The sequence below is a fragment of the Mustela erminea genome, chromosome 2 (genome assembly GCF_009829155.1).
Source record: "Mustela erminea isolate mMusErm1 chromosome 2, mMusErm1.Pri, whole genome shotgun sequence".
In the NCBI taxonomy this organism is placed as follows: domain Eukaryota; kingdom Metazoa; phylum Chordata; class Mammalia; order Carnivora; family Mustelidae; genus Mustela; species Mustela erminea.
In genome coordinates, this window is record NC_045615.1 from 162,863,827 (window position 1) to 162,890,051 (window position 26,225).

At 42.5% G+C, this 26,225-nt stretch overlaps 1 long non-coding RNA gene across 1 annotated transcript in view; it reads right to left on the minus strand.

Annotated features, from left to right (window-relative positions):
* Positions 1-141: 141 nt before the first annotated feature.
* LOC116585256 overlaps positions 142-26,225 on the minus strand; it is a 42,514-nt gene continuing 16,430 nt past the window's right edge. The window contains exon 3 of the long non-coding RNA XR_004283519.1: positions 142-193. This is a non-coding gene — a long non-coding RNA (uncharacterized LOC116585256). The remainder of the gene's footprint in view (positions 194-26,225) is intronic.

Genomic DNA, 26,225 nt, shown 5'->3' on the forward strand with positions numbered 1-26,225 from the left:
ACGGGTTTCAGTGCGACCGAAACAAAGATGCTTTCTGAGAGGAGCTGAGCCGGAATTCTTCGTCCTAAGTGGGGAGCCCACGGCTTCAGTGCCCAAGACGGGAAAGCCTTCTGCTCTGTGCTTGGTGGCACCCAGTATGTTCTGGAAGCTCAAGAGCGCGGACTACGTACTCTCCTGACTTTTACAGATCAACCTGAAAGAACACACATGATACATTTTTATTTTTGGTTTCCAAAGAATATTTTGATGCAGATGAAATATTTTTATTAACTTTTGTTTTTGTTTTTGGGGTTTTTTTTTTAAAAGTACCTCTGCATTGAGCATATTTTCTTACTTTTTTATTTTAATTAATATGGCATAACCATTTGAATGCAGTTTATGAATATAAATGTGTTTATAGCCCATTTGTAACATGTGGATTTTTTCGTTTTTCTTATTCATTGCACTTTTAATTTTTATTATTATTATTATTATTATTTTTACCATACCTCAGATAATGTAATTTAGTTCTTCGTCTTAAAATGCTTCAGTTCTCTTCAACGGCGCCAAAGATTCAACTTAGATCTGTGTGTGTGCATGTGTGTGTGTGTGTGTGCATGTGTGTAAATTCCTGGCAGTATGTGGCATCCTGCCCTTTATGTGGCTGGGCTATCGTGGGCTGGGACTAAGGAGAAAATATAAGGATTTGTGGATGGAGTTATAAGTTGGAGATAAGGAAGAGAATTCAAGGCCCGGGTACACTACGTTTGCAGGATTTACGAGGATCTCATTCTGCCTTCATTTCTCTTTCTATCTACCCCTCCTGCCCTGATTCTTGAACAGCTGGAGGAATACATTTTATTCTGTCCACCAAGCACACACTATGAAACCAGAGCGCTTTAAAATACCTCTTGTATGACCCTCTGCTATCGCCACTGTACAGAGCCACAGGGAGCAGCCCACTTAGCAGAACATGGAGACCAGAGGAGATGAATCGTGTAACAGTCATGCACATCAAGTGCCGTTGTCAAAAATATTCTTATTACTCAACCTAACGCCCTTTGAGTTTGCTCTCCTGAAGGTAACCATTCCAGTGAATAGATGGCCCTCTAGAACAGATACTTTCTGATGTAGGTTTTTAGAAAGCTGGCCATGCCCTGTGGGAAATTCAGGGCTGGGAACTTGGTAATTGAAAATGGCACTTAAATCCTGGGCACGAATCACAGAAAATTTAACTTAAGAGAATTTACATAATTTATATGTTTTCTTGGGCAATCATTTCTATGGAGTTCTATAAAATGTGTTTATATTCAGAAATGTGCCAATAAAAAAGGTACAGCTAAAGCTAAGAAGTATGTCTTTCATAGGAAGAGCAAAAGAGTTCACAGAAAGCCTGTGTCTGATAGTTAAGCATGCTTCTTTTCTTTTAAAGGATGCTGGCGAATTTTTTTAAGGTATGGTTTATTTTGGTGCACAAATGCAAAGTTGCATTTTATGCAACTTTGCAAATTGCAAATTGCAAGATGCAAATTGCAAATTGCATTTGCAATTTATCACAATTGAACTTACTACTACTTAAGCAGTTTGCTTTTTTTTTTAATGGAAACAAAGTATACACATATTAATATATGAAATCACCCATGGACAAAAATATCATGCCTGTACTCTAGTATTGTGTTTTATTATAAATCCAATAATCTGACTAAATATTGTTTGCATCCAATACATGATTTTAAAAAATACAAAATGAAATACTACAAAAATTTTCTTTAATTTATACATTATAATTCTCTTGAGTTAAATGAAACAAGATTTTGGAGACAAAATATGTCCAACTCTTATCCAACTGTCATGTCACCTTAAATGCCCAGTAGAAAACTGAAAATAACCCTTTGGTTTATTCTAATATATTGTTAAGAATTGTGCACTGTGTATCAAGTTCTTAGTACACATAATGAATTAAACTTGTAAAACAGAACTGTAGACACGTGTTCCTAAACGGGCAAGGAAAAGATGATATTAATGATGATTAACAACATACTGAATTGACACATATATTATATTAGGCTAATGCTGCTGGTAGTTTATGTTAACCATAAAATAATAGCTTGGTTTGATTAGTATATGAAAGTTAAAATAGGATAGTTACTAAATATATATTATGCAAGTCAGGACTCATTAATTTCAAAATTTAAAAGGCAAGCTAAAATTTGAAAAAAATTTAAATTACACTTATCTTCAGTTTACTGGCCATACACAATTACATTTAATTAATGCTTGCTGAATCTTAAAGTTACCCAAATTAATTAATTAAATGAACTTATGTACAGAAAACATGTATAAATAGAACTCCTTACTAATACCTAGAACTTTTGATGGGAGGAGTCCTTGCTTACGTGGGTTTTGATAATTTTCAAGTAACTTGGCCCATCTAACATCAAATGAAGTTGTTTAATCACGGTTATATTTATCTTAAAAATCTACACATTTGGCGCTAAAATTTAGGAACCTAATTTGCCTAGAAGAGAGATGGCAAATACCTTCTGACTGACAATTCAGTTTTATTAGTTATATTATGTTTAATTTAAGAAAGTCTTTATTTGGAACATCTATAGAAGTAAGTATAGGTTTCCAATAAGATGTAATAACACTGATTTTTATTTCACAAATGATACTGTCACTTCCTTCTAAAGAAACTAATTTGAGAGTGTGGGTGTATATAAATTATCTTCATTCTTTTACTGAGTTACAGTGGGCCAGCAGTTCAAAATCACATGATGACAATAAAGGATAATGCCAAAATTTATTTCTGAAGATAGTAATGGTATTGTTTTAGATGCTTTTCCCTCTCATCCCTGAAAATAAAACACCATATATCTGGTAGGTGAATTTTCTATAAAATTGATCTTGAAATAGAAAACTAAATAATTTTCTTACATTAACATTTTTTACCCTTCCAAAGGACAGAGGAACTAAGCTAGGACTTCCCACATTTTCAATAACAAAATGAAAATATTACCCAGACCAAAACCTTGAATCCTGGCATCATTTCTACCGTTGTAGAAAATTATTGTACAGTTAATTTTTTAATTAAAAGAGTACTGCAGGCATAGCTGCACTGAGAAACAGCCAAAAATAATTTGTCAAAGGAATTCTACACCTCCTTTAAGATTTTTTCATTGCTACATCTAAATTTTGATCATGTGTAATCTATTTTTAAGCCAATGATCTTTTTATTTTCTTTATTTTAAAGATCTTATTTATTGAATTGACAGAGAGAGCTCAAGCAGGGGGAGTGGCAGGCAGAGGGAGAGGGAGAAGCAGGCTCCCCATTGATCGAGGAGCCCCATGTGGGGCTCCATCCCTGGACTCTGGGATCATGACCTGAGCTGAAGGCAGGCACTTACCTAACTGAACCACCCAGGTGCCCTTTCTCAAAACTTTTTAAAAAGATCATTGGTTTGGGGCATCTGGGTGATTCAGCCAGTTAAGTGTCTGCCTTCAGCTCAGGTCATGATTCTGGGGTCCTGGGATGGAGCCCCACATGGGGCTCATTGATCAACGGGGAGCCTGCTTCTCCCTCTCCCTCTGCCTGCCACTCCCCCTGCTTGAGCTCTCTTTGTCAAATAAATTTAAAAAATCTTTAAAATAAAAAGTTTTGAGAGAAGGAAACTTTAAATAAAAGAACAGGACTCATCAGTTTTTGTCTTTTAGCAATAAGTCCAATTGTGAGCCACTTTTTGAGATAAGATTATCATATAATTTATTAGTCAAAGAAAAGAGTTAGCTCCTCCATCTCGCATTGCGTGTTGGAAAGTCTCAGGAGAGAGGGGCAGGCAAAACCAGCCTGAGATGAACTGGTGTTGGCACTTTTACATCTGAGAATCACAAAGAACATTCAGATACACCCGGAGACAACTTAGCTACAAATCATCCATCAGTTTTTAAGCAATTTTATGTAATAAAAATAGTGATTAGAAATTAAGAGCTCTTGCATACTTTTTATTTTATTAAATTATTGTACTTTCTGACTCTGCCATATATTTGCAAGTCATTCTGCCTCATTTCATTGTCCACCACATGGTCTTCAGCATCTTTTCCAGCTTTGTCATGGATTGTTGAGTCTTAAAACGTTGAGGTACCAGGAAAAGGACATGGTTCCTTCTCAGATAAAACTAAAAATCAGTGTCCAGATTATACTGGATAATCACATGAAAAAGATGTTCAATGAAGTGATCAACATAGATATTTGTATCTTTGAAGATTTTGTTTGAGAGAGAGAGAAAGAAGGAGCATGAGTGGACGTTGGAGGGACAGAGGGAGAGGAAGAAGCAGGCTCCCTGCTGAACAGGGAACCCAACGTGGGGCCTGGTCCCAAGAGCCTGGGAATGTGAAACTGAACCATGAGGAGATGCTCAATGACTGAGCCACCCAGGTGCCCCATACGTAGATATTTTTTAAAGGCCTTGTCTGGGATTAAAAAAGAAAAAGAAAAAGAAAAACAAACAAACAACAACAAAAAAAAACAACCACGTGTGAGATTGGGTCAAGAGATTTGTAAAATGGCATCAACTCTTAGCATTTTACAAAGGACTTTGCAAATTTGAATTAATCCAGAGGGAATGGTCAGAGTAATATCATTGTTGATAATCAACAGTTCTAAGATCTTATTAAACATGTAATTCTTGAACATATCTGTTTTGAATGAAATCCCACTTTCCCCATGAAGCCTTCTAGAAAGCCATGAATATGAGTGATGTTGTCTTGACGCCACTTCTGCAAATCCGTACAGCTCCTGACATGCGTTCCCTCATCGTGGCCTTACTTTCCCAATTATTCTGTGTTTTCTGAGATCCTGCCTTGCACAAGGCATCCAACTAGTGAAATATTCCTTTATTTGCTCAATACTTGTTCAGCACGCTCCTCGTGAATGCTAGCATCAGGGGACACTCAGAGTTTGAATACTGGAGGGAATACATCTGTCCTCCTTGTACATTGCCCAATCCAAGTTCGGGCTACTCAAAAGAACTTGGGAGATGCTCTTAGCTGATAGCAATTTTGAACGGGCAGGTCCCTCTGACTTAAAGACTCTGTGCAGCCTATGGGATATTCTACTTAGTCCAGAACTTGGTATGTAATTGTATTTACGTATAGCTTCCTGGCGTATGTTAAGTGTTCAGAAATGCTTATAGAATGGATATAGGTGCTGAATAAGATTTAATGAAGGTAATGATGACAGAAGTTCATGCCACATACGAAATGGCACAGAATGCTGCAAGAGTAAGAACACATGCTACCCCCTCACTATACTTGGACTTCTCAAACACAAATCCCGAGTCCAAACTAAAAATATCAGGCACTTGAAAGCTGCATTTAAGTACCAATAAATCACCCACTGTATGAAATTTCCATGTCATTGGTCATCAAAACAATAGCTTACTACACAAACCCTGATGCTCTCGCTATTTGGAATTCAAACAAGCCGTCTGGTGGGATATCAGCAGGTGTCAGTGGGAGAGTGAAGACATTTATTTCTGGTAATTTGTTCCTTCCTTTAACTCAGATAAACTCTCTCAGAGAAGACCAACTTTCTCTGCACCTACAGAGAGATTAGTGAATATGTAATCACCCAGTGACAGGTCTGGTTCCAATGTGTTTCTCATTAAATTCTCTGTCGTTTTCTCTGTGGGAAACTGGGAAATTTATCAGATTTTCATAAAGGGTGCTGAATTTCTGCTGAGGAGGCCACACCATGTCTTTTACTCTCTGGAGTGCGATTCTGTCTCTGCTTCCCCAGCAGTGACTCATTTTACCGTAGGGCTCTCTTGGTAGGACATGTCTTTCATAACCTGTTTCCATACTTTGACACAGGTGATATATTTACATTTTTTAAAGTTCGCTGGTTGTCCTACATCTTCCTCAGTAACAGGCCTCTGAGAGTAAGCAAAACTGCACAGTAGCCTGTTCAATGGGCCAGAAGGGTATACAAAGGCCTTCCTAAGAGTCACATCCTAATGGAACATGGGAGAGAGTAAGTTTAAATTTTAGGAACAAAAAGCTGCAAAGAAGTTGTATGTTCTCAGCCTGTGCTTTTTTGTGCATGAAGGATGCCCTACAAAGAGGTGAAAACATGTCTTCTGTTGAACGAATGGCAGAAAAGCAGAAGAGCAGTCATCTCAGTGACCACGCTGATCCCTCCGAGACCTGCCGTTCTTGTCAATTACGATTAGGAGGGAAAGTCATGCCCGCTGGCGTTGCCACGTTAGTTGTATCGCTGGATCATAAAATTGGGTCAGCTACGAGAGAGTCTGTTTCCACCTTAGAAATCATGTCTGAGATTCTCAGCCTTCCCCACCTGGAGAGCAAGAGCGCAAATGAGAAAGAGACACGCGTCCCAGCTTGCTGGCCCAGAGCACAGACCACAGGATCTCTCTACCAGTCAAGGGAGTTTAATGTTTAATGATGTGAAATCAACTCCGTCTAGCAGACTCAGTCCAAAGGAGCCTCCTCGAACTAAAGCAATAATGATTTCTTAGTTGCTAATAATTTATGGCACAAATCTCTAATACATTTCTAATAAAAAGCATGCAATGTTCATTTAACTCCTTACAGTACCCTGGCATTGTTCTGGATTCTGGGGGTAAAACTAAAATAAAGGACTTGTCTGTATATGGGGGGAGGTGCTTACTTTCTTGCTTATATTATCAGGGCAGTGGATCATATATATATATATATATATTTTTTAATTTTATTTATTTATTTGACAGAGATCACAAGTAGGCAGAGAGGCAGGCAGAGAGAGAGAAAGAGCTGGAAGCAGGATCCCTGCTGAGCAGAGAGCCCGACGTGGGACTCGATCCCAGGACCCTGAGATCATGACCTGAGCTGAAGGCAGCGGCTTAACCCACTGAGCCACCCAGGCAACCCTGGATCATATATTTTGTGTGTTACATCCAGTTCTCCGTGAGTTAAGGATGACTCTTATTCTTGTTAAAGGAATTCAATATGTTAGGATACTTCGTACCACAACTGACTGAAAATCTTAAGCCATAGGTTACATTATATAGTTCAGAAGTATTTTACCAGTTTCTTTGGCTCTCCCTTTGAGAATTTATAGCATGATTTCCACTGGCTATTTACAAAGATGCAAGATAATTCTATGTTCATTATGGGATCATTAAGAGTCTGACAGAACATAGGAAAATGGACTATATGTAGGCTTTTCTAGAAAGACCTCAAATCTGATAAATTGTAACCAAGCCTAACCTGATAGCTGGGCTTGGAAGCTCAGTGACCATCTCATCTTAGGATTGCTCAAAAATGGGGAAAACTGACTTGTGCTTGTGAAATTCTGATTTCTTCTCCAGGACAAAAAATGTACACAGGATAGAAACAATTTTGTGTGTGGATTAAAAAATGAAAGTGCGGATGATCCCAAGTCTCCCCCTAACTTTCCAGCTGTCTTTCTACCTGTCTGCAGGAAGCTGGAAGACTATTAACAATTTAACACTAAAAAAAAAAAAAAGGTAAATAAAACACTACCTCCCACTGTTCTCCTGAAACAAAGGACTGTATCAGACTCCCTTTGAGAACAGCTGCTGCTTTTGGGGCTGCTAGGATTAGTGCAAATGAACCGCCCCCAGGACAAATGAGGGGGGTCGGCCGATGTTGCTGTGTCTACCTTCTGCGTTACAGAGGCAGCCTCGCCGTGCGTTCAGAAAGCGTGCCTGCAACGTTGGCCTGCAGTCAATAAGTATTTCATGTCTCTTGCCCCGAGGGTGTGCTCAGAGGACCACCCTGCAAGCGTCAGCCTCTGTGGCCACAGCTTCACGCTGTGGGCGTAAAGGTGGGTGTTGAGCCAGAGGCAGGATGTTGAGGCAGGATCCGATGTGGTTAAAATTTGGGATCGCTGGTCTGGCTGTAGGGGATCTGGAGACTTCTTCATGTCAACACTCATTCTGGGAGGAGAAGCATGTCCACCAGAGGGTTATCATCAAGCATCATCGTGACTCACTCAAGGGTTAATGGAAGGAAGCATTCATGAGAGGTGAGGTTGCAGGTTAAGGGAGAAAGAAAGGCCTCTTGTACTTCTCACCAGGCTTTCACGGCTGAGGCAACTACAAGGTCGTCTCCTGTTTAGGAAGGACACTCAATATTCCCAGAAGCCAGGGACCCAAGTGGAGAGGGGTCTGTGTCTCCTTAACTCTGTGAAACACATCATGAGCAGAGCCTCAGAACAGTAAAGCACCAAGTATTTAATGAACTGAATGATTCAGGGTTTGGTCAAGTTTCTAACTGTTTGATACAGAGACTCAAAGGCCAGAGAAAGTAGAGCCAGTTTTCTGTCACTAAAGAAAATGAAAGGGAGAATGAACATCGCAGCTCACCTAATGAAGGGTGTGTCTGGGTCTTATTATTATAATTCGGTTGGCTTGCTTGTTTGTTTTTTATAGACATTGGTTGAGTACCTACTGTATGCCTAATATAGTACCAAGCATTGTGTAATCAGAGATAAAGAAGGCATGGTTTCTTTCTTCAAGAAGCATAAAGTCCAGGCATGCCTGGCTGGCTCCGTTGATAGAGCACGTGACTCGTAACCTCAGGGTGGTGGGTTCAAGCTCCATGTTGGGCGTGGGGCCCACTTAAAAAAGAAAAAAAAGAAGCAGCAGCTGAGCTGCTGAAAGTCTAGATGGAAAGATGGACAATTAAACAAATAAGCCCCTTTCCTCCTATTTTGGAGGGGCTGGGCTCGGAAGGTAATCATGTTAGTAGAAGTAACCTGACTACGATAATTACTCCTACCCCTTTATGTTGGGACAGCACGGTTTAGTTCAGCATTCTTAGTTTGCGGGTCTATTTAACTGCCTTATCTAATTAGATATGGAAGGAAATCATCTAAAAAGAAGTGAACATTTTCCCAGCTGTTAAACCTTGGATATTGTGGTGCTCTGTGCAAATTTCCTCTTCAGTCCTGGGACACCCGTTCCCAGCTACTGGAGATGCAGGGGCTCAGGGCCGTGTCCCTGCACCTTGGGGAACACTCTGCCTTATCCCGGTTACTCCCATTCCCAGAGGCACCCTGAGGCCAATGACTGGCTGTTGCCAATACAGTGGCCTGGCCCACTTGCTACAGTTTGTCATTAATATAGGACCACGCTAGCTTCAAAGCTCTAGGATCCTCTGACGCCTCTGTTGTCACCATACAGAGGACCACCTTCTCCCTCTACCCTGCTTTCTTCACCTCCTTTGAGGTAAGGATGCCGAAAAAACAGTGCCCTCAGTTAACGCTGAATTCCAAGTGGAGTGCACACTGTTTTGGTATTAGCATATCTGAGTCTTTGATGCACATCCTGTGTGTTTATTTCTCAAGTCGGGCGGCCCATGTACCGGTGGGACTCTCCCGGCGCCCCCAGTCACTTGCCCGTGTGCGACTCTCAACCACAGATCGTTTTTAGGAAATGCGTTCACTAGGAAGAGGTTTATGGTCCGTCAGCAACCAGGAGAACCCTGAACCAAAGGGAAAACTCAGAGGGAACAAGACAAGAATCTAGGAAGACCTTTCACATTTGGGGCGGCATTTCTCAACATCCTCATGGGCATGGGAGAGCTCGATACTCACAAGCAGTGACAAACTGAGACGCTTCAGTGGCCATGCGGACCCCTGGGGTTCTTCATCCCAAGGGTGGTCCTGAGGCTCTGACTCTGCCCTACCCCACAGGACAGTGGCTCTGGGTCCGTGTGTCTGTGTGTGTGATGCCAAAGCACAGGGATGTACTGAGTAAAATCAGACGGGGAATGGGATCAGTTGGTGACTCATCACGCACACTTCCGGAAGTCTCTTTAAAAGTTGATCACGCCCTCCTTCGTGGAACACATTTTCTACACATTTTTCCAAAGCGCCCCAGGCTCCTGGCCTCTCTGACAGCTCAGCAGCTGCTCCGTCCGCCGCCGACCCTGCTGCTTCTGCCCCCACAGCGTGCGGGAGCCCAGGGCTGCTTCTCTCGCCTCTCTCTAAACTCAGCCCCGCGGTGACCGCACCTCTGCTGCAGGTGACCGCACCTCTGCTGCAGGTGACCGCACCTCTGCTGCAGGTGCCATCTGCCGGCCGATGACTCCCAGGTCTCAGGCCCAGCCCCAGCCTCTCCCAGAGCTCCGGGGGGCGGTGGCTGCTGCCCCACACGCTACCCGCACACTGACAGGACTCTCCAGCCCAGCCGACCCGAGCTCGGCTCTCGCCCCCAAACCGGTTAAGCTTCCTGACTGCCACAGGTTAATAAACAGCAGGATGATTTATTTACTCAGTGCCTTGAGCCAAAACCTAGGAATCGCTCTTGTGCCTTCTCTTCTGCTCATCAACCTCATCCAGTCCGCCAGTAGCTCCTTGGCCTCAGCCCTCAGAATAAATGCTGAGTCTCAGCCCTTCTTGCGGTCTCTGTTCCAGACTCTGGTCCGAGCTACCCTCGCCTCTAACCCGGTCCCCTGCCGTAGCTCCTAACGGGCATCCCCTCTTCCCACCGCTGTGGAGTCTACAGAGAGGTCAGAGTGAAAGTTTGAAAACGGAAATCATGCCATTTTCTGGCTTAGAACTCGCCCTCATTAGCTTCCCAGCCCCCAAGATGGAGCTGGTCCCTCCTCTCTGCTCTCACGGCGCCTGCTCTCCCTCTACCGCAGGCTCTGTTCTAACGCACTGGACCCGGACCGCCTTCCCTGTGGTTCTTCACGGACCCCACTCTCTCTCCTCAGAGACGCCTTCCCCACGACTGTGTGAAGTCTCTTCCCCAAGTTCTTCTGTCCGTCCCCTTCTTATTTTCTTTAGCTCATTTTTCACACTCCTTAACGACCTCGCAGAGCTCTGCCCCACCACGGTAGAACGCAAGCTCCTTGAATACTCAACACTTCCTGACCGAAGGAATGAAGACAGCCAGATCTGGAACAGCATTTGTTTTGAAAACATTCATTGGTTCTCACTTGGTTCGTACATGAGGGGACAATGTGAGCATGATGTGAATCTTGGGTTTGCTTAGATGCAATTTTCTCTGTCAGAAATACGAGGCATTTCAGCTGTGCCACCTGCGAAGGAATACACAACACACACAACACACAACACACACAACACGTGCTTCATGAGGTCCGTGAGCTGCGCCTGTCCTCATCAGGTTTGACGACTTTCCACCTGATTTTCAGATATATATGATACGTGAAATTTCTAGAATCAACAATTCCAGCCTGTGTGTGTGTAAAGGTGGAGTTTTTCCCACCAACAAGCAATTCTCTGCCACTAGCGAGGCTGTCCTACAACTCAACTCCACTTTGATACTGTCTACCGAGAGATAGCATCGGATCCCACAAGTAAGAGCTCAGTCCCACAAGATGCCCTCCAGTTCTGATGCTAATCACGAGCCCAGTTTGTTACCTGGTCTTCTGACCGAAAATCCAAGGTTCCTATGTCTCCCTCCCTTGGGTTGGCTTAATTTGTTAGACACAGAAACCAGTTAAATCACTAGATTATTGATTCCTTACAAAGGATTTTAAAGGCTATGAATCAACCACCAGATGAAGAGAGACATAGGTGAGGTCCCCAACAATGGAGCTTCTGTCCTTGTGGTATTTGGGACCCAGCACAAAGCCCGTGGAAGCGTTCTGGCTCACCAACATGGAAGCCAACCAAACCCCTTCATTCTGGGGTTTTTATGGAGGCAGCATTACACAGGCATTATTGGTTAACTCCTCGGCCCCTGGGGATTGTTTGAACCTCTAGTCCCTCTTCCCTCCTTGGAAATCATGGTGTGGAACCGCAAGTTCCCACACTCTAGCCATGGTTGGTTCTTCTGGTAACCAGCTCCCATCTGCAGGTGCTTTCTGAAAGTCCCCTTATAAACATAAACTGTTGTGAACAGCAAGACATTCCTTTCACCTTTATGGCTCCGGAGTCATTTCAGAAAACTGGGCACAACAGATCCAGTGTTGTAACAAAAGATGCTCCCGTTGCTCTCATTGCTCAGGAAAATCCCAGGGTTTGGGGGGGGCTGTGAGCCAGGAACCAGGCACAGGATACATATCGTATCTCTTATAAACCTTTGTCATAAATGTATAAATTTATATACATAAAAATATTTCTTATGAATCTTATTCTATATATAATATATATAATATATTTTTTTCTCATAACTCACAATATTGAAATCGTCCCCCTGTCGAAAGTAAGCACCTCAGGGAAGCCACTTTATTCGACTTATTCACTGTAGTTTCTTTGGTACCAGGCAGTGTGCCTGGCCCAGAGCAGGCACTCAAGATTGACTGAATGAATGAAAACAGTCAGTTTTGCTCTACTGCTTGTTTTGAAAAGCACGAATTGGTTCCGACTTGATTCATATGAAAGAGAGTAACTGAGGATGATGTGAATTTGGGGTTTGCTCACATACGACATCATTTGTGAGAAATCCTAGGCCTTTCAGGGGAGCCAGGCTGCACCGGAGTACACAGCACAGACATCCCCAAATCAGTGAGCCACACCAGTCCTCATCTGGTTTTAGAACTTTCCACCGGACTCCAGAGAACCCTCTTCCAACCCTCTTATGGACTGAATTGTGTCTCCCTCCCAAATTTGTATGTCAAAGCCCTAACTCCCAGTGTGGCTGCATTTGGAGACAGAGACTTCAAGGAGATAATTAAGGTTAAATGAGGTCATAGGAGTGGGGCCCTAATCTGATAGGACTGGTCTTCCTTAGAAGAAGAGGCAGAGCCACCAGAGCTCACTCTCTCTCCCCAGGCATTCACAGAGGAAAAGGCCATGTGAGGACAACACGAGAAGGCCTGGTCGGTAGGAGACTGCTTAAAAGCATCAGGTTGAACAAAACCAACATGGCGGCACTGACGCCTCCCCCGGGTTTGATTTTAGACTAAGTAAACTTTCTCCTCTCTTCCATAAACCTCCCTTCCGCCCTTCCTGGCCTTTTGGTTCAGGAACCCCTACGACGCCGAAAATGACTAAGGAGGCTGGCAGCAGCTACGCCATTCCTGTCAAAACTGGCTGGATCCTGTACTTCCCTCTAAACCCCCCAGCCCCTGCCCTGGGGCGGGTTGCAGGTTTTTTGGAAGGCTGTAGCCTGCTGCAGCCTCCTTGGCCCAGCAAAGCAAGAAGCTAGCTTCTTCCTTGACCCAGGAACTCGGCCTCCCAGCTGCACAGGTGGGCTCCCAAGTGCAGAGGTCCGTTTTCGACAACAGGTAAGCCAGGAAGACAGTTTTCCAGAAACCAAATCTGCCAGAGCCTCCATCTAGGACGTCCAGCTTCTAGATCTGTGAGAAACCAAATTTCTGCTGTTTCAGCCACCGATGATGGCAGCCCGAGCCCGAGAACACGAACCACTTGACAATCACTCACAGGCCATAACTCTTCCCACGGCCGCCCCCGCCCGCCCTCCCTTCAACGTCCTCCTGCTTCCGCTGCCTCCATCTCCCCGTGCCCCCTGTTCTCTGTTCTTTTTTCTTCATCTCTTTTATGATCAAAGTTTTGTCTCACTTTTCTTCTTTCTTCTCTTTCTCTGTTATACGGAATACAGTGGAAGCTTAAGTACAAGCAAAAATGTAAGACCTTTTTAAAGGTAAAATGCTGCATTTATTATAGCATTCCTGTCTCTTAACCATGTACCATGTGGGAACTGCACTGTCATTTCTGGTAGGTTTCTGTCACCTTTCACGTGTTCCTCATGAAGCTTCGAGTGTTGTGCTCCCAGTCCGAGTTTCTCAGGGGTCCTATGCTTCTGACGGCACAATTCTGCACACTGCCGTGATTTCTAGAATTATGTATGTTGGGTTACATCAGAAATGACTCTCTAATCCTCACAGAAAATTAGAGTTAGAAAAGTTTCTCTCACAGATGAAGCAGAAGATTGAAGCACTTTGCGTAAGTCACAATGTGTTCTCATTTACTGTGCCAGGCAGGCTTCTGACTCGAAGCTTTGATATTAATCCTTATTTTTAGCACTGGCAACCATCTTTAATCTGATCATGTTCAAAGGAAGTTGTCTTTTTGTGCTGATACTTGCCTTGGCAAAGAGAAATAAGGATATGGCTTAGATAATTTAGGTCCAATGTCTACCACCAACAACATAGTAGGGATTGAAATTTTCAGTGGTATATATCCTTATTACTGGACTCGATACACTGAATCAACAATTGCCTGATCTCCATGCATTATCTTATTTTGTCGGTCAGCTAAACATTCATTATTAAATAATATCTGTTTCAAATCATACAGGTCTCTTGCATATAAAAATAAAGTAGATCAATATCTAAAAACCACTTTATTATGGTTTTAAGAAGCCATGCACTTTATGGTTAGATAATATTTTTCAAACATGTACTGTGTGCTGATATGTAAAAATGACAATGATCTTTTTATTTTATTTATTTTAAAGAATTTATTTATTTATTCGACAGAGAGAGCTCAAGCAGGGGGAGTGGCAGGCAGAGGGAGAGGGAGAAGCAGGCTCCCCACTGAGCAAGGACCCCCATGTGGGGCTCCATCCCCGGACCCCAGGATCATGACCTGAGCTGCAGACAGGCATCTGACTGCCCTGCTCTGTAATGGGAAGAACCGAGACCGGCCAACAGGAATCTGTGTCCTCACATCAGCCTTGCCATGAATTAACTGGAAGGGCTTGGACATGTTCATGGAGCTTAACTTGCTGATCCGTCAAGTTCCTCAGCAACGTGAGCGGGTCTACTAGTCAGGGTTCTCCAGAGAAACAGAACCCACAGGATATTTATATCGATATCTACAGATTTATATGTCTATCTAAGAGATTTGTTATAGGAATTGGCTCCTGTAGTTATGAAGGCCGAGAAGTCCCACGGCCTGCCAGCTGCAAGCAGGAGACGGATGCCCCAGCTCCGGAGATGGCATCTACCCTCTACCTTGTTCTGTTCGGGCCCTCAGTGGATTGTGTGAGGGAGGCTATCTTCTCTCCTCAGTCTACCGATTTAATGCTGCCCTCTTCCAGAAACACTCTCACAGACACACTCAGAAGTAATGTTTTACCAGTTATCTGGGCATCCCTTAGCAGTTGATTTTACAGACAACACTGACCGTCGCAGCTGGGTCTTCTGCTGCTTCCCTCAGCCCACTTTCCAAGCTGGCTGCGTTCTGAGCCGCTCTCTGTCCAGACGTGACTGGTCTCATGGAGAGCTCTGTTCTTCCACCAAACAAGCTACCCCGCGGGGTAAAGAGGAAATAAGGAAAAGTCTTTTCTAAGAACACGGAGTTTCTGATAACTTTTGAACACGGTGTACCCTGGAATTAACAATCTAACAGTTGCAGACTACTGAGGGGAAGAGAGAATGCCAGTAAGACCCGGCTGGTTTAATTAGTACAGTTAATTGAGTGAATGCAAAAATTAACACACATTTCTTTACTTTGCTGCTCTGGGCCAGCTGTCAAAGATTCTTTTAACATTATTCCATTCTGGAGTAAATGGAGCCGATGAGATTTTTCCAGTGTACAGATAAGCAAAACCTTTAAACTCCCACCACATGTAAATCTTGTTTTCAACGTGACTCTGTCAGAATAGATCACACATCCTAGTGTAGCTCCCATCAGTGACTGGTATATAAGCTCGTTTCTCTTTCAAGACTCTTTTATTCCTTCTGAGAGTGAATTCTTTCCAACTGAAAAGAAAGGGAGAAAAAAAACCTAACAGCTACATACACAAACATGACAAAAACCAAGGTAAATAAATAAATGCACACAGTAAGATACAGCAGGTTGTGTTAAGTTGCTCCTAAGGCACTGTCCAGATCTAAGCTTTCACAAAGTTCATAAAACTGACTAGACGTAAACATGTCAGCTGAGCAGCTGCTACACTGTAAATTAGAATTTATGTCATTTGTTCAAAATCTCCCAGAAGTGGAAAACCGTGGTAACAGCCCTCCCAGGACCTGACCTTGAGATGTGCCTCAGTATTGCCTGTGCTGAACCACGGACTCAGAAAGCTCAAGATCTTGTCTCTGGGAGAGCTGGTAGGATTAATTGTCCACATATCTTGAGCTGAAGAAATGAGAACACTATTGTTATCAACGACAACAAGCAAATGAGCGAATGGCTGAATTCTACAAAAGATGGTCTGTTTTGTCTTCAAAAGACAGCAGGGGGCAAAGGAAAGGGCACTTTAAGAAAAAGGACACGCATATTTTTAGCAAAAGTTATGACCACTCATGTGATTCAACATAAAATATGTCACATCTCCATAACAGCGTCGTGTTTGCCATTGTACTAACTGCACTGTGCTCTTCTGATGCACTCCCTATTCATGTGCAAGTCTGGGTAACAAAGGGTAGAAGTCAACGGTCACGGCAATTGGACGGACTGAATGTCTTTCTTCTGTGACTCTGAGTCAGTCTGCTCAGTGGATTACTAAACACATTCCAGAAATCTCATAAGTTACTACTGGTCTAAAAATGGATATAATTAGAGATGAGTAAACCTACCGCAGAGTTTGATGTAATCTTTTAGGGTAATTAACACAAAGTATTTACAATGGACTTTTATTCTACGTTTCTAAAGATTGCATATATGTTACTACAAGTTCATATAGCTTACCATTACAAAAGTGACCCCCTCTCTGACACAGTCATGTGAAGAAAGGAGATACCTGCATGGTAACTATCCTACAGGAGGGGGGATCTGTAACTATGGTTGTAAATTTGACCCAATCCAGACGAAGATATGGGAATCCATTACGACTTTCACCACTTTAAGGATTTACGGGTAGATAGATACCTTTGGGTTTCGGAGTACTGTGATTTGGAGCAGTAACTTCCAAAGTCTAAGAACTGATCATCTCAAGTAAGCCTGCTTTTATTGTTATGCCGTTAGCTGGTTTCCATGGTGCAGGGAGAGCCGGTTCATTCCTAAAATTCTCCTTTTCAGGTCTGAGACAGTGCTACTAAAATCGAGAAAATAAAGTCCTTTTCTATCTATTTCCTAGTTTTCTTTTAACTCAGACACTAACTTTCCATAGTAGGGCTTTCTATTCTATGTGAACTAAAAAAAATCTATGCAATAGGATAGGACACTTCTGGATAATTAATTTTATCTCTACTTTCATAATTGACCATTACTTTTTACAGGCCTACTTCTTTGACCTCTGTAGGCCCCACAACCATTTCACATGGATGAGGAATTGGCCCCTTAGAGGGCGGATGAAACTGACGCCCAGGGACAATATCAGTCAGTCTCCTCGGAACCAGATCAGCTTTGTTTCTTCCCCGTATTCCAAGCTGTCGTTTACCCAGTATATTCGTCCTTGAGACTCTGTTATGTATGACATAGTTCAAAACCTAAATCTTCCCTTCTCTACTGAGACAGCTATGGGGGTGCTACAGAGTTTGTAGAGAAGAGGGAATGGTCAGATGTGCATTTGCTTCTCTGAGCCGAGGCAGGGAGAGTGTATGAATTTGTTCACTGGCATTTATGAGAGACGCACCAAGCGCTGAGGAATAACTTGGCAAAATGAGAGGTTAAATACGGATTCGAGATACTGAATTGACCTGCTTTAATCACCCTATACTTTTAAAGGTACCCGTGGGATCCTCAGTGTATCAAATCCTTTACTGACCCTTGATGAATAACACATCATTACAGCGAGAGTTATGTGTAGGTGTCCATTCAGGATTGTAATCAGGGATTAAAATAATCTTTGACTTCTTTTTATTACAGCAAAGAAACAGAAAACCAATTGTAGAAATCAGTTGTAGAAATCAGTAGTCACAAAAAACAAAATCCTGCCTTTGAGCTAGTTGAGTCTCACTATGATTCGACCTGACTTTAACTTAAGAGTAGCTGAGAATATCTTCCTTTGTCATAGTGTCACAACTCATTTGATACATCACAGATCCCTAAAGCTATGCAGGGATCTCTCCCCTTAATTCCGTCCGCTTCATTGCGAAGCATCTGTAATAGTCCCAGCTGCGTTCAGGGAGAGTTTGCTTGCCATGAGTGTGAGATCATGGCCTAAGTAATTACGGTGAGCGTGCAGTGAAAATATGCGGTGAGTATAATGTCAGGAAATCATGCAAATTTTATTATCATCAGTGAAGTGGTGGCTGGTGGAGAACTTGTCAGTATTTGCAACGTGAAGCCTCTAATTACCTTGATTTACTTGTAGTACCATTCACAACCTTGCTGCTGTGCTGTTCCTGACAGCACTTTACAAGAAAGGAATAATGCCACATAAATAATTTAAAAACAATAAATCATTTAGAGTGGCTTTAAACCAAAACCTAATGCAGGAGCTGGCTGAGTTCTTGCTACACTTGACAGGTAGCTGGCATGCAGAATTCATCCGTGCATTATAAGTATTTACTTTTAAAATTCACAAATCCAAAACGGGACTGAAGGAAAAAAAAAAAATGAGACCTTAGCTCCTCTCTCCCGAATCATCCATTTCACCTTGTGGAGGTCAAGTGGGAAACAGAGAAATTACGCCCTGTAGAGGACGGCTGAACTAAACACAGATTTGCTGAGTTATGCTAGGTCAATGAGTAATTAAGACCGATTCTCCAGGCGGAGCTGGCGGAGTGCTGAGGAGTGTCTAACCACCCCCGGGGCAGCATCCCCACCCTTCCCCCACCCACACAGGAGCCAGAGGGAGAGGCTGGAAAGGTCGGGGAGCAGGATGAGAGAACAGCTGACCCTAACCAGTTCCCACCTACGCTCCAGGAGGACAGCTCTTTCTCTCTGGTCCTTTCTATTCACCCAAGACAAAGCCAAGAATGAAAAGCAAAAACCCATGGAGAAAAGCTTCTACTTAAGAGAAAAGGTAGGACTGCTTCCATTATGCCGCAGGGAGAGCGGGGTCTGCCAGCTGCCTTTGGACAATGGAGCTCCTACTGGGTGCCAAGCAGGTCATTATCTCTTTTAATCCTCGCAACAATTCTCTGAGGTAGGTATGATTATCCCCTTTTACAGATAAGGACAAAACCGAGTTAGATTAAGTAATTTGCCTGAGATCACCAGCTAGGAAGTGACTATCAGAACGAAGTGGGAATCCGTCTGACTCACGCCGCACCTCCCTCCGTCCCCTGCTCCGTCACACCCACCTCCCCCACAAACCTGATTTATTCTTAACTCTGTCTCCAAATTCATTTACACGTTGGTCATTTGCGAGGCAGTCCTGGAAGAATTCAGAATGGTGGAATCCCAGGGGTAAGCAGCATCCCAAAAGTCACCAGTAAGACTTACGCCTAAAACATCCTGTTTCTCCCGCTGCAGAAGGGGTCCCCTAGCAGATTCTGCCTGAACAACCCACAAGAGGACAATAAGGCACCTGGACGGCCTGCCCGAGGCAGGTGGCGACCGGCTCTCCTCTGCACACTGCTCCCGCCCCGAAGGGTTATGGGCTCCAAGTTCCTGGTCACCTCTTTCCCTCATCAAGTGTTTCTCTTCTGAGGAGGCCTCCCCCAGATCTGTTAAGACCCCCACAATGCTTTCTTTCTTCCCGAATACCTGCCTTCAAATATTTATTTCCTTAGGTCAGTGGTTCTCAAAATGTTAGTCTGCAAAGAATCACTGGACAGTTTTGTGAACTACAAATGTGGAATGCTCAGGCCCTTAATGGTTATTCACTGAACATCTTCCTTTTCATTCTGACTTGTAAATGATCCCCCATTTTCCCGGTTTAAGTGTGTCCTACTGTTCCCCAGGCTTTGGGCATTGGTTTCTATTTATGGCAGCAGGTTCCTTGAATTAACGCATTCAGAGGGAAGAAAGTCCTGGCAGAGAGGGTTTACCCCTTTATTTGTGCTGCGTAAAAAAAGTAAATTTAAGATCCTTGTGTCCTCTGGTGCCTGCGCGGCATGCACAAAAGACTTCGTAGTGTAACCACAGTTGCGCATCATTTATGGGAAGAATAGACTTTCATTAGAAAACGACTCAGTTCAAATGTTTTGGCGACGTTTCGAGGAAAAGAGAGCAAATGGCACAGTCCAGCGGATAAAAGCTGCTAGAAGCTTCCTATAGCTGGTGAGAGGCAAACACGTTTGCTGGAGGTTGGGCTAAGCACACATCAGAAGGGAAGCAGGTTCAGACTTGGGAGAGCTCGTTGTCAGAGAATCCTGCCTTTGGTAGAGAAAGATGGGCACGGAGGAAGGAACGGGTGGGTTTTCACCAGCTGCTCAGAGGGGTGGTTCTCAGTGGGATCCCTGGACTGGCACCGCCAGCGCCACCCGAGGTCTCGACAGAATGCCTACTCCCCGGTCCCACCCCAGACCTCCTGAATCGGAAACCCTGGGAAATACGTGATTAACAAGTGTTCCAGGGGATTCTGATGAACCAGAAGGTTTGACAACCCTGGCCTAGAACACGTTTTTTCAAGAAACGAACAAAAACGGTGGACAGTACATTGACATGAGATTTTAGCTGCGACCGGTCTGTCACAGCCCCTATACGCATTCGTGAGGATGATGAAAAGCAACAGGAGGGCAGAAGTCCCGGTGATTCTCAACCCTGGCCACGCTGGGATTACTGGGGCACTTGAAAACGCCATTCCAGGGAGATCTATGCTACAGAAACAACAATAAAACCCTCAAACCCCCCAAACAACACACAACCTGCCCCCCGACTCTGCTTTACCTCCTACCCATTCTCTCATTGTCCTGAGGGGGGGCCCAACGTCCCTTATATTTAATGGTTCCTTAGATGACTCTACCTTGGTGGCCTGGGTTCACAACCATTGTTGTGGAGACCCGAAGTTTGGAACAAGGCAGAACTGAAAATACCACAAGGGAAAGTTCGTGATATTTTCTTAAAGTGCAGTGTAATTAAGGACTGGGTGTTAACAGCTGCCCTTTAGCTGAGTAACCCGACCCGTCACCGTTAGGACACACTGTAGGCGTCACAAGGCTGCGGCCATCGTTCCTAGCGGGAACCGCTGGCGGACTTGACTTCACAAGTCTGCTGGGCCACACACAGGGAGAGGTGTACAGCCTTGCCGCCGAGCCCACTGCCCCTTTGTAAGGGTCCTCCGTGTGGACCACGTGTGGAAGGTGCTGAAGGTCATGGAAAAAACTTTGGCGTCCCAGTGAGAAAATCCACGTTGGAGCGCCTGGCTAGCCGCGACCAGCTCGGCAGCTAGGCCGGTAACTTAAACGCTCTCCACGTCTCTGTTTATCTGCTCTACCCAGCAAGCTTCCTTCCAACTCTGAAGTAAAAGCTTTACTCGTAGTTTCTTTTGTTAAATGAAAAATACACATTTGTACATTTATGTAGTATTAAGAGACGACATAATCCAATGGACCATAGATCTCCATCCTTGAGTCTTTTTCCCTTGACTTTCTCATTTATTAAAGTTAACCTTTCCCTTTTCGATAAATAAGATGGATGCTCTAAGAGAAATGCAGAAATTGCCAGAATTACGCTCACCCTATGAACTAAGAATGTTCACTTTACCTCTTTCAAAAACTGAAAAAAATCACACTGACATCCGGCGCCATCTATTAACTTTCCTGTAAAATCAAGTTTTGATGAAAGAAACGGAATTGGCCATAGAAAGTTAGAAGCTTGTCTGGCTGCCTTTTAAATTTTTATTTATTCATTTTGGACTACTGTTAGATGTGCTTACATTTGATTTTATGATCCTTTTTTATTATGGAGCCAACATATAAGCTGAGAAGGGCACATTCCTTTCCTCCCATAAATGATGCTCCGGACCGTACGCAATGCTGAGCGGTACCACAGGAAGCGTATCACACAATTATCGCGGTCCATTCATCACGGTTGGTTTCAGCGGCTGGGTTTGGAGACCATACAAGGGTCAGATTCTAAATGGCATACTTAGGAAGGAGATAGATATGGCCTCTACCTTTATTGCTCTTGTACTCTATCCTTTTTACAGTTCAATGTTGTAAATAGTCCTTCCCCTGTAGATACAAGAAGGAGCTCTCTGTTCCTGTCTCTCTCTTCCCTCCTACCTTTCCCGTATCTCCAAGACTTCTTAAATCAGAAAAGCTCATTGGAGAATTTCCTGTAAACTTTTATTTTTGTCGAGACACAGGTCAACCAATAAAGCCAGTTTTCATTCATATGCTTTAAACAACCTTGATACCGTATGTGTCAATACAGTTCACATGCACATTGGTGCACATACACATACCCCCCCCCACACACCTTTGCAACCTCAGTAGAAAAACCTCCCCTTCTCCCTTCTCCTTCACTGACATATGGCCTTGGAGGGAACCAGGTGGGTCAGGACTGGACGGCGAAATAGAAAGTATTGGAGTGCTGAAACAAGACCTCCTCTAGTTAAAGATGCACAGTTCTCACTGGCACAAAGGAATAACTGATTGTTCTCAAGGAGCATGAAGATATAATGCTAGATTTCAAAAAAATTTTTTATATAATTGGCAGATGGGGTTGAAAAATGATATTGTGATTCAGTAAGCAGAGCCTACATTGCGTCTCTCTCATTTGGGTCTACACAGCTTGTAAAGAATATTTTTCAGTTATAGCAGCTACTTAAAATCCTATACTGGTGGGGCGCCTGGGTGGCTCAGTGCATTAAGTCTCTGCCTTCAGCTCAGGTCATGATCCCAGGGTTCTGGGATCGAGCCCCGTATTGGGCCCTCTGTTCAGCAGGGAGCCTGCTTCCCCCTCTCTCTCTGTCTGCCGCTCTACCTGCTTGTGATCTCTCTCTGTCAAATAAATAAATAAAATCTTTAAAAAACAAACAAACAAACAAAAATAAAATCCTATACTGAAACACACTGAACTTAAAGCCATACCCTTGAGTCGTTGTACGACAAAGGGTTAAACCAAGTTTAAAAAAAAAAGCCTATTGGGGCACCTGGGTGGCTCAGTGGGTTAAAGCCCCTGCTTTCGGCCCAGGTCATGATCCCAGCGTCCTGGGATTGAGCCCCGCGTCCTGGGATCGAGCCCCGCATCGGGCTCTCTGCTCAGCAGGGGAGCCTGTTTCCCACCCCCTTGCCTGCCTCTCTGCCTACTTGTGATTTCTCTCTGTCAAATAAATAAATAAAATCTTTAAAAAAAGAAAAGCCTATTGCTCTCAGTTAAAATATTAGTATCAGGGAGAGCAAAATTATTTGAAGTATTGGTAAATATTATTTAACACGTTTAAAATTATAATTTATCTCCTTTTCAATCTCCATTTCATATATATTTATCATGTATGCTATATATTATATAATACGTATATATTATATGTAGGTATTACGTAATCTATTATATATAATGTATTATATGCTATGTATAATCTATCATATATAAATCTATTGATATTTCATGCTGTTAAAGGAAGACCACCTATGTAGGAGACAATCTGTGACAGAAAACTGTAACAAAAAAGATCCTAAGTAGATGAATTAGGCTATTTGGTTTATCCACAAGCAAAGAAAGTTACAGTCCTTTTTTTTTGGAAAACAGACAAAGGAAAACCTCTATGAATCTTATTAAATACTAATAAGGTGACTGCTCTAATTCAGCAAGACAGATGCAAAGGGTATATACTAGGATGAGTTCTCCAACTCTGAGCTGTGAAGTATTTCAAATACATATTAAGGGTTTGACAGGTAGAGTTCCTTTATGATACAATTTGTGTGGTTGCTATGAGCCTTGGGAATTTAAATACCTAAGGGACTCCTCAAATTCCATTTTATGCTCACGGACACTCAATCATCCTCTGTTCTCTTTTCTTCTTCATATCTGGATATAAACAAATTAAAGTGGGAGAAATGTCAAGCTAAAAAAAAGATGGATGAATCAATAGGTATTTAGAAGTATAGATACAGGGATGAGAAATACTTGAACCCCCAGCCAGAGTCTCCATACCCTTTGAAATCAATCCTATTAATACAAACTTATTTGATCTCACATCCTTAACTTTAGATCTTTATAAATTACATAAATTACTATTGTATCAGTATATAATTGTCAATAATGTGTACCAAAATAAAGTAAAACACTTTATATTGATTTACAGCATATCCAATGGGACATTTTCCTTGAATTAGTCGGGTCTTTAATTTACTTTGTCATCTTCCCCTATCTCTTATCTGGTCTGGGATGTAATTTTTGTTCACTGAACACTTTTGACCTCCTATGACTTTCTAGGTACTATGCTAAGAGCTCTAAATGATACATAGATCAGTTGGGCTTGTCATAGCTCATCTAGTGTGTGCCAAGTACCTCTGAAAAAGACACACACACCCTAGATAGAATAGTGACTTTTGAATTAATGTGGGCATATGGTTCAATGTAGGCTGTGGTTGGTTACCTGCTGGTCCTCTATCCCAATAGTACTGTCCTCCTGGAAGTAAAGGAGATAATAAACTAAAAGTTAATGTATAAAAGTGGGACATTCCATTTATGTATATATGCATAAAAGGTATATGCATCAAATACATATGCTATATTATACGGTATATATAAATATATAGCACATATTTGAAATATGTTTCATATATGCTTTCTATATGACATACATTGTATATATAAAATATAATCTATATTATATATTTATCTTTTAAATCTGGTGTTCCATTAATGTTACTATTAGTATCAATGCATATGTTATAAATGAGGAAACTGTAGTGTATTCTTATCAGCTCTTAATTATGATTAAATATGAGTATAAGACATAAATTATTGAGATTTTCAGATTGTTAGGCTAAGAGCAGGAATAAGATTCAAAGTCATGGCACCTGGGTGGCTCAGCAGGTTGGGCATCCAACTTTTGATTTCAGTTAGGATCTTGATCTCAGGGTCATGAGATCAAGCTCCTTGTAGGACTCTCTGGTGGGCATGGAGTCTGCTTGGCAGTCTGTCTCTGCCCCTCCCCCACCCCCCAAAGATTCAAAATCTATTTGAGAACCATATGCCAAGCATTGTGTGAAATTTTTCTATGTGCATTTTATCATCTCACCCTTTAAAATACTTCATACTAAGCACTTTTTATTGCTTTTTAGATTACAAATAAAAACAGGCTTAAGAGAGACTTTGTGATTTGCCCAGTATTCCATAGTCACAAAATCATAGATCTAAAAGTCTAATCAAGATTAAAATTCACATCATTCTGGATAATAGCTAAGTCTCTGGACTCAATTCCAGATTGATTTTCCTACCTCTCTACTGGTAAGGATGTGTCAGTGCTTCATGGAGATTAAAATCAACTGCATTTCAATGCAGTTTATAGGGGCATGTTTGGACAAGTCACTTGTAAGTAAGCATTCTTGTGGAATGCTTTATTATGAATTAATGATAACACAGGCTATCAGCTCTGCCAAATTTTAATATACACCCAATAACTGTTTTTATAACAGTTAAACCTTGGTCTTAAAAAAATATGTGAGTGGGTAATTGTCAAAAATATGAAAGACAGCCAGCCAGACGAGAAGACTATTTGCTTCAACTTTCCCTGCAATTATATGTATTTCCTTTCTACAAGCACAGAATACAAACGATGTCCCCACAGTGCTGACATGTCACAGATTCATCAGCGTCTTCCTGATGAGGGATTTTAAACTTGCCCTAAGTGCACCCTCTCTCCCAACTTCCAGAGAAAACTCCTCAGAAGAGATCATACTTCCTTGGGGCAACTCCAGGGTCATTCTCCCTGCAATATTCCTTGGTTCTGGAGGCAACATCTTGGGGTCAGTGGGTTGCCCTGAACTCAATCCCCTTTGTGGTAACACAGGCTAACCTTCGGCTGAGTTCCTTTACTGAGTGTCTCAGAGATGTAATCCTAGTGAAGACAGCCACACGTGAGTGAGAGATGGAATTTGTAGAAAGACAGAGAGACAGGTTGAAAGTCTCCGTGTCCACGGGATCCCTTATTTCATTCTTCACTAATCTTTATTGCTTTGCTATCGGTCTTGTGCCAGATGCTGTGGTTTTTTTTTTTTTTTTTTCTCAATGTGTTGCAAAGTGAGTTTGGGAGCAGTTTCCCATGTAAAGGGAAAAGTGGCAGGTATTTACATTTTGAAATATGGGGGGTACATACATTAAAAATTTAATTGGTCTTTTGTGGACAGATGTTCTATTGCCTGACTTATATTAGTGCAAATTTACTGCACAGTGATATGACATCACTCTTTGGCACTTTTGATTTCTGTATAAAATCAATTTGTAAAGAAATATGTCCTGTTTTATTGAATCAAAGACTTCTGACCCTGTGATTAAGTAACATAATCCTTTCAAAATAAATGGTATCACATTTCTATTTTGCAGAAAGGCAGTA